The 13,153-nt window shown below is 38.5% G+C and overlaps 1 long non-coding RNA gene across 1 annotated transcript; it reads left to right on the forward strand.

The window, feature by feature from the left end:
* The first annotated feature begins 212 nt into the window (after nucleotides 1-212).
* On the forward strand, nucleotides 213-778 carry LOC134805782 (uncharacterized). Its single transcript, XR_010146391.1, has 2 exons — nucleotides 213-269; nucleotides 470-778. It is a non-coding gene; the product is annotated as an uncharacterized LOC134805782 (long non-coding RNA).
* The last annotated feature ends 12,375 nt before the right edge of the window (nucleotides 779-13,153 follow it).

Genomic DNA, 13,153 nt, shown 5'->3' on the forward strand with positions numbered 1-13,153 from the left:
ACCTATGGAACTTTATACTAAAATAAAATTGATCTTTATTTTTCAATGAGTAAGACTGATTTTGCAATAACCTTAAGGATGTAACTGTTTTACACCAACGGTACTACTGATTTTGCATTAGACTCATATTAATACTATATTTTAAACTTTAATACGATTAAACTAAGATTCAAACAGATTCGCTCATAAACAAAATTCAATTCAATCGTCATACCCACGTCACAAGTATCAACCAATGACAAGCTCAGGCCTACATCGCGCTTATCATAGTCTAATAAAACATGGTCTTCCATTCCCAGAGTGACACGGGGCTACGTCACAACAACATGGCCGCTATATATAGCGCTATCGCATATTATCATATAGCGCTGTCGCATGATGACGTAAGCCCGTGTCAGTTAGGTGACCTAGAAAAGACGGGAATGGAGTACCAGGCGGAGTATATTATTATACCATGGCGCTTATGAAGTTTTTTGTTATGTTTCATATAAATAAAAATGGCGATGCCTAGGTTGCTGGATGTTGACGATCGGACATCCCAACACGTAAATCATGCTTTGGTCTGGCCAACCAAAGAATGTTGTGTTGATCTAGAACTAGAGGGGACTCTGTACCTACGCGGTCGATAGGTATGGATAACCACACCCGGAGGGGTTTCACTCAAGCACGTAAAACGCGACCTTACGCCGGGGTTCGGGGTTCAGCACCTTGGAGGTTCATTCATGTTCTGTGACGCTGACGAGCTGATCAGTCATGTTGTGTCAAACGCCATAGTCAACCGAGCAGTACACTGAGAGAAAAAACTAACAAAAACACACTTAGAATTACAAAAATAAAACTTAATCCGGGGACAAGGAGAGTCAACTAATAGGAACAAATTGACTTTTGCAATTTCCATTTAGTAGGAAATACAACTTCTATATTTGTAATTTGAAGTATGCTAGAGTAATTTCAGAAATTTGGTTTTGTTATTCCGAGAGGTGCTTTAGCAATATCGGAGGTGATGACGTCATGGGTGAAAACTAACCGTTTTGTAATTCTAAGCGTGCTTTAGCAATATCGGAGACGATGACGTCATAGGTTTTACTAAACTGTACTGCGATTCCAAGCTAGCTGTTGTTATTCTAGAGATAATGACGTCACAGGCAAAAACTAAACTGTTTGCAATTCCTCCGCCCCTAGCAAACGGGCGCCGCGGGAGCATGTCGCGCGCGTGGTAGCTACCCGTCTCTATTTCTGTCTGTATGAATAAAAAAACATTTGGTAGTATATCTCTGTACTAGGGCTTGCAAATATTCGAAACTTTCAGGTATTCGAATATTCGACTTTTTCTGACGACATATTCGAATATTCGAATAATTATTCGAATATTATAAAAAATAAGAAAAAGAACGAGAAATCGGTTTATTATCGTTTTATTCAAAAGCTTATTTCACATATTGCTAAAACTAATGATATTTTGCAGAAATCCACTTAATTGACTAGATTTTATCATCCTACTATGAGATGCCCACATTTATAAAAACAAGTAAAACGCCAAAATAAGACGTATTCAATATTTCTAGATAAAACTTTTATTATAAATGCGCCGTTGAGTGAAATAATATAACTTTAATCATCTAAACCAAACCTAGGTATGTAAGATATTTTTTAATACAGTTGCTCACAAAGTGCTACTTTACGTAGCTGTTTAGCGTGCGGAAAGTTGGTTATGTCGAACTAGTGCTTTTTACTTTTCCAATTTTTTAAATTTATACTTGTTCCAATTCACGACTACTTATTGATGAGTGTTAATATTAGTTTCCTTTAAACGTCGTAATCAGCATAAAAACCTACTGTTAATGTAAGAATATGAAAAATATACATATTTCATATTTTAATACTTACCTCTTCATCATTATAACACGTTTATTTTTTAATATTGAATATTGAAAATTCCGTTCTTAATAAGGTGTCTGAATGGAACGGAATAGCTGCCAAACGCCCATAGATATAATATACTTAAAGACGACGTCTAAGCGAGCTGTCACTGTTACCACTTTTGTTTAGTGTACGATTAACAATGTTTTACTTATTTTTTCGCAACTGTATTAAAAAACGTCGTTCGATACACGTGCGGAAATGTCATTCTTCACTCGTCCCGAGTCTTCCCACTCGCCTGCGGCTCGTGGCAAGATATCTCGGTACTCGTGAAGTAATGACATACCTTCCGCACTAGCATCGAAATGTACTATTTTAATACAGTTGCTCACAAAGTGCTACTTTACGTAGCTGTTTAGCGTGCGGAAAGTTGGTTATGTCGAACTAGTGCTTTTTACTTTTCCAATTTTTTTAAATTTATACTTGTTCCAATTCACGACTACTTATTGATGAGTGTTAATATTAGTTTCCTTTAAACGTCGTAATCAGCATAAAAACCTACTGTTAATGTAAGAATATGAAAAATATACATATTTCATATTTTAATACTTACCTCTTCATCATTATAACACGTTTATTTTTTAATATTGAATATTGAAAATTCCGTTCTTAATAAGGTGTCTGAATGGAACGGAATAGCTGCCAAACGCCCATAGATATAATATACTTAAAGACGACGTCTAAGCGAGCTGTCACTGTTACCACTTTTGTTTAGTGTACGATTAACAATGTTTTACTTATTTTTTCGCAACTGTATTAAAAAACGTCGTTCGATACACGTGCGGAAATGTCATTCTTCACTCGTCCCGAGTCTTCCCACTCGCCTGCGGCTCGTGGCAAGATATCTCGGTACTCGTGAAGTAATGACATACCTTCCGCACTAGCATCGAAATGTACTATTTTAATACAGTTGCTCACACAGTGCTACTTTACGTAGCTGTTTAGCGTGCGGAAAGTTGGTTATGTCGAACTAGTGCTTTTTACTTTTCCAATTTTTTTAAATTTATACTTGTTCCAATTCACGACTACTTATTGATGAGTGTTAATATTAGTTTCCTTTAAACGTCGTAATCAGCATAAAAACCTACTGTTAATGTAAGAATATGAAAAATATACATATTTCATATTTTAATACTTACCTCTTCATCATTATAACACGTTTATTTTTTAATATTGAATATTGAAAATTCCGTTCTTAATAAGGTGTCTGAATGGAACGGAATAGCTGCCAAACGCCCATAGATATAATATACTTAAAGACGACGTCTAAGCGAGCTGTCACTGTTACCACTTTTGTTTAGTGTACGATTAACAATGTTTTACTTATTTTTTCGCAACTGTATTAAAAAACGTCGTTCGATACACGTGCGGAAATGTCATTCTTCACTCGTCCCGAGTCTTCCCACTCGCCTGCGGCTCGTGGCAAGATATCTCGGTACTCGTGAAGTAATGACATACCTTCCGCACTAGCATCGAAATGTACTATTTTTTAGTAGGTAATTATTTTCTGATTTAAATTAACTTGTAGTCACTCAGAGGCCTTAATTAATGGTCGGCTTAATTATATAATATTGGAATATTTAAGGGAAAAAGTTAGTTGACTACTGGATTATTCGTCAGCTAAAGGTGCATAGTTAGATTACCTAGTTGGGCAGGTTTGGTATGATCAAATTTGAGAATTGCGATAAGTGCGGGCAAGGTTTAGTCTTAATAAACAGAATGACCCTTTAACTTAAAACTTATGCACCGTAAAAATAACATACTTTTTGATTTCGTTTTCTTTCAAATTGAGTTAGGTTTCACTATATTCACGAAGTCTATCGAGAGGAATACAGTAAAAAATATTATTTCCTTCGTATTTGGGTACCTACCCATTACTCATTCACTGTAAATACCCGGAAAACACACAGAAACTGTAAGTACTGTAACTGCAGCGGATTAAATAGATTTTTTATAGTAATAAAAAATATTCGAATATTCGAAACCTGAGCGGCCGAATATTCGAATATCAAAACAGGCCGAATATTCGACAAATTCGAATATTCGAATATTCGAATTGCAAGCCCTACTCTGTACTAAAGAGGCACTATAAAAGCCTGTCGAGATATTCTACCCATTCCTTTCTTATTCATACAGTCAGAAAGAGACTAGTACCTAGTTATTACGCGCGCAACATGCTCTCGCGGCGCACCTGTGCTAGGGAGGTTGGAATTGCAAACAGTTTAGATTTACCTTTGATGTCATTATCACTAGAATAACAACAGCTAGCTCGAAGTTGCAGAACAATATATTCCTGTAGATCCCAACTACACAGTAGGTCGCGGGTTAATATGGCCATGGCCCACAATATATCCTAAATTTATTATTTAACTTAAGTATGTTTTAAACAAAGAAGACACGAGACACGCCCGCCCGACATCCGACACAATACTAACTAACCAAATGAACGTAGCAAGTCGCTGTGTTGGTATTACAAAACTCGTTTAGTGATTGGTACAACAATGAACATAAACACAACAAGTCTATCTACTAAATACGAGTAAACTTTGTAATGTCGCTATAGTAACAACTGAATTGTTATTTTAAATGGGGTAATGTTATTCCCGCGAACTCGTTTTTTAGATATTACAAAACTATGTAAGTGAGACATTTACTAAAATCATAACTTGAAATCACAGATGCTTTTTTCCAAAAATCACAAACTTTACTAGTAAAAATCGGAGAATTTTAGTAGTAATAAAACTGGATTGTAACAGATACTGAACTTTGTTTAATGCTCCATTTACTAAAGTCTGTTTGCTGAAATTAGATTTAGTATTACTGAGCTGTTTGTAGAAATAAATAAATTTTACAGAAATAGTGAAACTTCCATGATTACTACTAAAACTTCATTTTTTCCCCCAGTACAGAACTGTTTATTAATTCCTGGTGGTGATTTTTCTCTCAGTGTAGCTTGGGGCCCTATGAGGGCTTACGCCTGGGTTGAGCACCTGGGAGTCCTTGCATACATCTAAGACTGGCCACCTTGAGATGTGTGTTGCGAACAGCTTTTGCTATTTTTAACAACTAAATAAATTTAGTTTCTTTCTAATCCTAAGAAAACAATGCTGTCATAAAATGCATTCAAAACCACTTGAATATCTATAACAGAATCAAAACAGAATGAGTGTTTAAAATCGCACCAAGCAAGATACAAAAAACATGTCGCTGAGAAAACGTTAATTCTGAACAATCGAAACGCAATCGAGCATTTGTTAAACGCGATTGGGAACGGAACGGAGTCTCGTTCTAAAATTAAATAATAAAACGCGCTCCTTTTGATGGTATGTTAATCATGATGGTTCAACAAACCCAATTGGGAAGTCTAGACCAAAATGTGAACTATACTTCTCAATCCATATACATAAGTATGATACGAGTGTTTAAAATTGCACCAAGCAAGAAAACGCTAATTCTGAACAATCGAAACGCAATCGAGCATTCGTTAAACGCGATTGGGAACGGAACGGAATCTCGTTCGAAAATCTTCTATACATATAATAAAGCTGAAGAGGGTCGAAAGTCTGTACATGGAAGATATTCGAAAAAAAGTTGGCTGGGGATACTTAAAATCGATAACAGAACACGTTCCAACAGTTTTTAGAATTTTTGTCTGTTTGTCTGTTTATCTGTTTATCTGTTTGTCTGTTTATTTGAACGCGCATCACGTGAAAATGGCTGAACCGATTTTGATGGAAACTTTACTAATCTGTCGAGAAAATCCCCGGCCAGGTTATAGGTTATAAAAATTCAACCCCTAAAAGGGGGAGTAGCCACTACACACGATTGACTTAAGTTTGCCCCTGAATCTTATGGCGCTACTTAGGATGGAGGGGCAAACTTTTTTCAAATATGTGCTACCACTATAGAGTACCTTAGTAAACTAACAGATGGCGCTGAATTTAATACGTTGTGACATGAATAAGCCACTGAGGAAGAATTTTGCCAAATAACTCTAAGTTTAGAAGATGGGGTACGGATATCAACAAATTTAATTGAATAATTGTGTTGATTTAATAATACAACAAAATTAAACGACAATAAATTAATTGCCACACATTGCACAGTGCCATCTTTTGGGGAACTGAGTACACATTAAGTAATCAAGCAAACTAAAAATGAGTGTACACAGTTACGTAGTAAATTAACACACATATCAACACGCGTATAATTGCATAATTGTTTAAAATTATAAATTTTCTCCATCGTGAATTATACCTAATCGTAATGATATCGCATCCATATCAAATGATTTATCTATCTATCTATCTATCTATCTATCTATCTATCAAATCCATATTCAGACGTATCGCCTTCCTTTTCCTTTAATCACTTAATAATGGCCACGAAGGTGGGTACTTTGAAAAAAAAAACATTGACCTCTGTCATTTGCAGTGCCGGATTAACCCTTTTAAGCAAAATAAGCACTTGCTTAGGGCAACACGTCCAGGGGGCACCAAAACCGCAGGCAAAAAAACGCGCAGGCTGCAACAGCATTGCAGTCGTCGTGGAGTAGGTACCTACATGAAACTTTTATACGTGTACAAGTACCCATCTAATAACGAAGGGTCGTAGGGATCAAGTAAGAGAGTGAGGGTACGTAAGAATATCTCCAACGTAGGCATTCGATTTGACCTTACGCGGAGGCCAATTCAATTCACTTGGTCAATCCAAGCTCTGCTTTCTTGCATCTTTTCTGTATGAAAACAACCTCTCTGAGACCCTTAAATATCGAGCCCTATGCGAAGCTAGGCTGATAGAAAACTGTCCCATCCCTTCTCTGTATGAAATCCTGGATTCGCGCCTGGTTGGAACTAAAAGTAAAAATGTACAACTGTCTATCAAATTGCGTTTTTTATATCGAAAAATTTTCGCGCTCGCTTCGCTCGCGTTTTCAATAACTCTCTAAGATATAATGATAAAGGTGACATTCGGGTGGCGATTGCAGCAGCATTACCCTGTTGCAACGTTACTGCTGCAGCACTGTCAATTTTGGTGATAAAATAATGTGACTGATTTCCATACTAAAAGTAAAAATGTACAACTGTCTATCAAATTGCGTTTTTTTTTCGAAAAATTTTCGCGCTCGCTTCGCTCGCGTTTTCAATTACATTCTAACATATGATAAAGATGACATTCGGGTGGCGACTGCAGCAGCATTACTCTGTTGCAACGTTACTGCTGCAACACTGTCAATTTTCGTGATAAAATTACGTGACTGATTTCCACACTAAAAGTAAAAATGTACAACTGTCTATCAAATTGCGTTTTCATATCAAAAAAATTTCGCGCTCGCTTCGCTCGCCTTTTCTATTACATTCTAAGATATGATAAAGGTGACATTCGGGTGGCGACTGCAGCAGCATTACCCTGTTGCAACGTTACTGCTGCAGCACTGTCAATTTTCGTGATAAAATAATGTGACTGATTTCCATACTAAAAGTAAAAATGTACAACTGTCTATCAAATTGCGTTTTCATATCGTAAAATTTTCGCGCTCGCTTCGCTCGCCTTTTCTATTACATTCTAAGATATGATAAAGGTGACATTCGGGTGGCGACTACAGCAGCATTACCTTGTTGCAACGTTACTGCTGCAGCACTGTCAATTTTCGTGATAAAATTATGTGACTGATTTCCATACTAAAAGTAAAATGTACAACTGTCTATCAAATTGCGTTTTTATACCGAAAAATTTTCGCGCTCGCTTCGCTCGCGTTTTCAATATCATTCTAAGGTATGATAAAGGTGACATTCGGGTGGCGACTGCAGCAGCATTAGGTACTATTTTGCAATGTTACTGCTGCGGCACTATCAATTTTCGTGATAAAATGATGTGACTGATTTCCATTCTCAGCTGTAATGCATCAATGAACGTCACTCAATTTACCAAAAAAATTCAATGTAATCTTGATGACCCTAGGGAGAGGGGGCACCATGGTCTAGAAATGCTTAGGGCATCAAAATATCTTAATCCGGCACTGGTCGTTTGCGGAATCACACGATTTGGGACTCGCATTTTATACGCATTACCATGCCTTCCCGAAAAAATCGAATCATTCGCGAATGTCTCGTAACGCATTGAGGTTACAAGGGGCACGTGGTCTTCCTCAGGCGTCCGAAAAAGACCACGAGCGTATACCTTACTATATCGTCCGATATACACCTACTACTCTGTCGTTTAAATCACGCGTAAAATTTGAATAAGGGCGAAAAAAACTATTGATTTTGGAGTGTAGTTTTATTTAGTGATACCTAATTGTAAAATATTTTATCTGGACTACACTCCTCTAGCATATCCATCTGTCAACTTTACTTCAAGTTCCGCCTCCAGGGGAGAGGGTAAGAAATTAGGATTGGAAATTAGCAGCTTACTGATACAGACCGAATTCCACGCGGGCGGAGCCGCGGGCACAGCTAGTTAAGTAATAAAACGCGTCCCGTTCAATGGTCTGTTAATCATGATGGTTCAACAAACCCGATTGGGAAGTCTAGACCAAAATCTGAATTAAACACCTCAATCCGTTCATTCCGTTCATGATATGAGACATTCTAGGTCATAGGATTGGTTTACCAAACCCTATTGGGAAGTTTAAACCAGTGAACGAGCGCAGCGAGTGAATGTGGTTTAAACTTCCCAATATTATACTACTGACATGTATTAACACACACCGGGGGTTATTTAAATATACCAGGTTAGTTTTTGGGTTAGCTTGTGCACCTGCTATATTCCAGCGTGCCATGGAGTGCGTACTTGCGGGAATAGATGGAATATTTTTTTTATTGGATGATATCCTAATTACGGGCACAAATAAAACCCAACATAAAGAAAGGTTAACCGCGGTGTTGCAACGTTTAGAAGACTCGCAATTAACTGTCCAAATGTGTAAGTGCGACTTCTTCAAGGACGAAGTGGCTTATCTAGGTCACGTCATAGATAAACACGGGGTAAGGAAGTCACCGGATAAGGTTAAGGCTATTTTAGAGGCGCATAAACCCTTGAACGTAGCTCAGCTACAATCTTTCTTAGGTCTAGCCAATTATTACCGTAATTTTGTACCGTCGGCATCTTCAGTTTTAAGTCCATTGTACGAATTATTAAAAAAGAATACTAAATGGGTCTGGACGTCTATCCATGATAACGCGTTTAGTAAGGTAAAAAATATTCTTGCCTCAGATAGTACTTTAGCCCATTTTGACCCCAATGCTACTTTGATTTTGACAGTAGACGCATCACCTGTGGGCTTGGGGTCCATTCTATCACAATTAGGTCCCGACGGAGTGGAAAGGCCAATATCTTACGCTTCCCGAACGCTTACGTCAGCAGAAAAAAGTACGCGCAAATTCAGAAGGAAGCCAAAAATAATGGCAGTGATTTTTGGAATTAGGTGTTTCCACCACTTATATGGTCGGTCAGTTCCATTTGTGTTGCGAACGGACCACAAACCACTACTCTCAATATTCGGTCCCCATAAAGGCATCCCCGAAATATCCGCTAACAGACTGCAACGCTATGCGATATTTTTATCAGCCTATAATTATACCATTGAATATATAACTAGTAAACAAAATAGTGCTGATTATAGTGATTATCTATCGCGAGCGTGCCTTCCGACGCGGACGGCGGCAGAGGCGGGGAAAGCAGGGGAGGCGGGGCAGGCCGAGACTGAGGAATGTGAGGTAAGAACCGCTAACGTCAATTTTGTAGTTGAGGGTAGCTTGCCCGTGACGCTGGCCGACCTGCAGCGCGAAACTGGCCGCGATAAAGTACTTAGCACGGTCAAGCATTGCGTTATGAATGGGTGGCCTAGGAAGACAAATGATAAAGAATTAAAACCATATTATTATTGTCGATCACAGTTATCGTATGAAAATGGATGTTTAATGCGAGGGCATAAGGTTGTCATTCCTTCATCATTAAGGGTTGGTATTTGTAACGAATTACACAGCTCTCACTTCGGCATAGTGAAGATGAAAGCCGAGGCGCGTGGTGACTGTGGTTCCCTGGCGTAGACGCCGCGCTGGAGCGGCTGGCGGGCGCGTGCGCCGTGTGCGCCACGCTACGCGGCGCGCCGCCGCATGCACCGCTGGCCAGCTGGCCGGTGCCCCCGCACCCATTTTACCGACTTCATATTGATTTTTTGGGGCCGTTCAATAATCACGTTTACCTAGTTGTTGTTGACGCGTATAGCAAATGGGTTGAATGTTACAATATGGTTTCGTCATACGGGTCGAAAGCGGTTATTGAGCGGCTATGTGATTTCATGTCACGATTTGGCATACCTCACACCCTAGTGAGCGACAATGGCACTTCTTTTACTTCGCAAGACTTTATAAATTGTTTTGCGCCGTTAACGGTATAAAACATGTGTTATCTCCTGTTTACCATCCATTGAGTAATGGGCAAGCGGAGTCTTTTGTTAAAATAGTAAAAAAGGGCCTTAAAGGTATTATATTAAGCAGTCAAAATAATAAACTTATACAGGGAAAAATATGCAAATTTTTATTTGACTATAGGAACTCCAAAAACCCGTGGTACTGGGTAAATCACCCGCCGAGTTAGTATACGGCCGAGAGTTACGATCGAGGCTAGATTTGATTAATCCGTTCGCACCGTCTCCTTCGTCCACAGACCTCATTGAAAATATGGAACAACACCAGTCTTTACAGGCTAAATATTATAAAGGAGTTCAGCGACCCAATTTTAAAATTAATGATGACGTGTGGTTAACTAAATACACAAACAATAGTAATAAAAAAATCACTTGGATGGGAGGTATCGTAAAAAAACAGCTTGGGAAAGTGATGTACCAAATCTATATACCACAACTGGACTGCGAGGTGACCAGACACATTGACCAACTAAGGGCTCATCCATTCCCCATACATAGCGACAACTCGCAGTGGGATCCCGACGTTGTGCCGGACATACCGTCGTCGTCGTCTGAAGCCGTCGCGCTGGCCGCTACTGTCGCGCCCGCGACTACGAGCGCTTGCGCTGCACCGCCTGCTGCTGGCGAGCATTCACCATCACAGCCAGAAGAGGGAGAGAGACTGGATGTAACTGCCAGACCAGTAGACCCAGACCCGGCCCAGACCGGAGGTCCGACAACGCCAACTGTCGACTACGTCGCTAGGCGACGACAGGCAATCAGTCCTCAGTTCGCCACTCCCTCGCAAGTGCGCTCTGATTACGATACCGAGTGAATTAGTTTTAGGTTAAGATCATTGTAATAGTATTAAGGTATATTTCTAGCTATAAGTGTGAGGGATGTTATATATGTATGCATGTGTGAGTGCGCGCCGCTGTGTTTGTAACCTATTCTCGAATGCAATAAGTATAATAAATCAGTGTTAAACTAGCTCGCTTGTTTGATGGTCGTGCACCCTCCCGTAGCACCCCCTTACGCAGATCTAACAGTGAGCAATGGGTTGAGCAACGGAGGAAGTTGAGAGCTTAAGAAGTGCAGATGGTATACCATCCCAACCTGTAGAAGAACTGTTTTTTAGTGTCATAATTATATTTGTTACTTCAGTTTCATCAGTAGGCAACAATGCTAGTGAATTAACTGGGGTCTCTATACAAGGTTGTTCATTAGGCACATTAAAGGGAGTGTGACAGAGACGTGTAGTAATATTCGCGGCAAGCTCTTGTCCTATATTGGTAAAATATTCGTTAATAAGGTTGACTGTCTCTTTAGGATCTGATTTATTTTTAATTAGGCTAAGCGGTTCAGGTTGAGGTTTTTTAATATGACATATCTCTTTTATTATATTCCAGGTCTTTTTTAAGTCATTTTTGTGTTTATTGATCAACTCACGTTCATAATTTCGCTTTAGTTTATTAAGTATTTGATTACAAGTATTTCTATACCTCTTATATGAGATCTGTAGGATTTGATCTGTAGGATACTTTCGCGATTTTAAATGAAGTCTGTCTCTGTGTCTCATACAGCGAAGTAAACCAGGCGTTATCCATGGCTTGTGTCTTCTTTTTTTCCTATTTGAAGTTCTTGTAATAATCGTGTTTTTTTCCATAATGCTGGCGACAATTGATAGAAAGTTGTTTGTAGACATATTAGCATCACTACAATTTAAAATAGGACTCCAGTCAGTAGTTAAGAGATCCTGTGAGGCAGCTTCATAATTAATTTGGGATCTCTTACTCTGTGTCGAAGAGAGATTATAATTTGTTGTAATGGCCGTTATAACACAGAAGTGGTCTGTTAGACTCGTTTGATAAACTAATGTAGTAGTTGGGAGGTTAGTTTTAATAATTGAGTGATCAAGGCAATTGTTTTGCCGGGTAGGGAAATAGTGACTAGGCATAAGTCCATGCATGGCAACCATGTTCAGCCATGGTCGGAGCATCTCTGATCAGATGAGTCATGTTTGATATCAATGTTGATATCACCCATTAATACAACATTTTTAAAATTTAGAATCGAATGCATAATTTTATCTAATGTAGTTAAAAAACGGTCAACATAGCAGGGCGGTCGGTATATACCAAAAATAGCAATATCTTGATCAATTTTAATCAGTAAACAGTTGGCATTTTCAAGAACCAGGTTCACACACTCGGAAGTTTAAGTCGGATTTAATACAGTGAAACTTGGTTAAGTGGGACCTGGATAAGTGAGAAACCTCCATAGCTGGGACTCATGGTGCGGTCCCGACACTTTAGCACTGAATTACCTCTGTTAGTGAGACAAAACAAACCTCTATAACTGGGATTAGTACTTTCGATTTTACAGTCATATTTACCTCTATAATTAAGACAGAGAGTATATTTTACCTCTATTACTGAGATTTTTTTTTAAGAATAATAAACATTTTTGCTAAGTTGTTTTCTTTGAATTTTATACCTCTGTATCTGAGATGACGTCAATTTATAACCTCTTTACCTCGGACTATTGCAAATAAATTTCCGCACTTGTACCTAAATTATTCGTGTTTTAGTTTGGTATAGCTAACGTCCGGGCGTTAGTTAGTTTAGATAAAAATATTTCGAAGGTTAAAATCTTGATTATTACTTACTTAAAAAACAGTCGGTACACGTTTACGAATTTGGAAAGACATGCAATGAAGTCTGTACCTAGGTATCGAATTTAATGTAGCAGTTACAAATTTTTGAATACTCATTCATAATAAACATATAGGTAATTCAGTCTCAATATTCTGAAGCAGTCTCG

Source organism: Cydia splendana, unplaced genomic scaffold (assembly GCF_910591565.1).
Source record: "Cydia splendana unplaced genomic scaffold, ilCydSple1.2 scaffold_59_ctg1, whole genome shotgun sequence".
NCBI lineage: Eukaryota > Metazoa > Arthropoda > Insecta > Lepidoptera > Tortricidae > Cydia > Cydia splendana.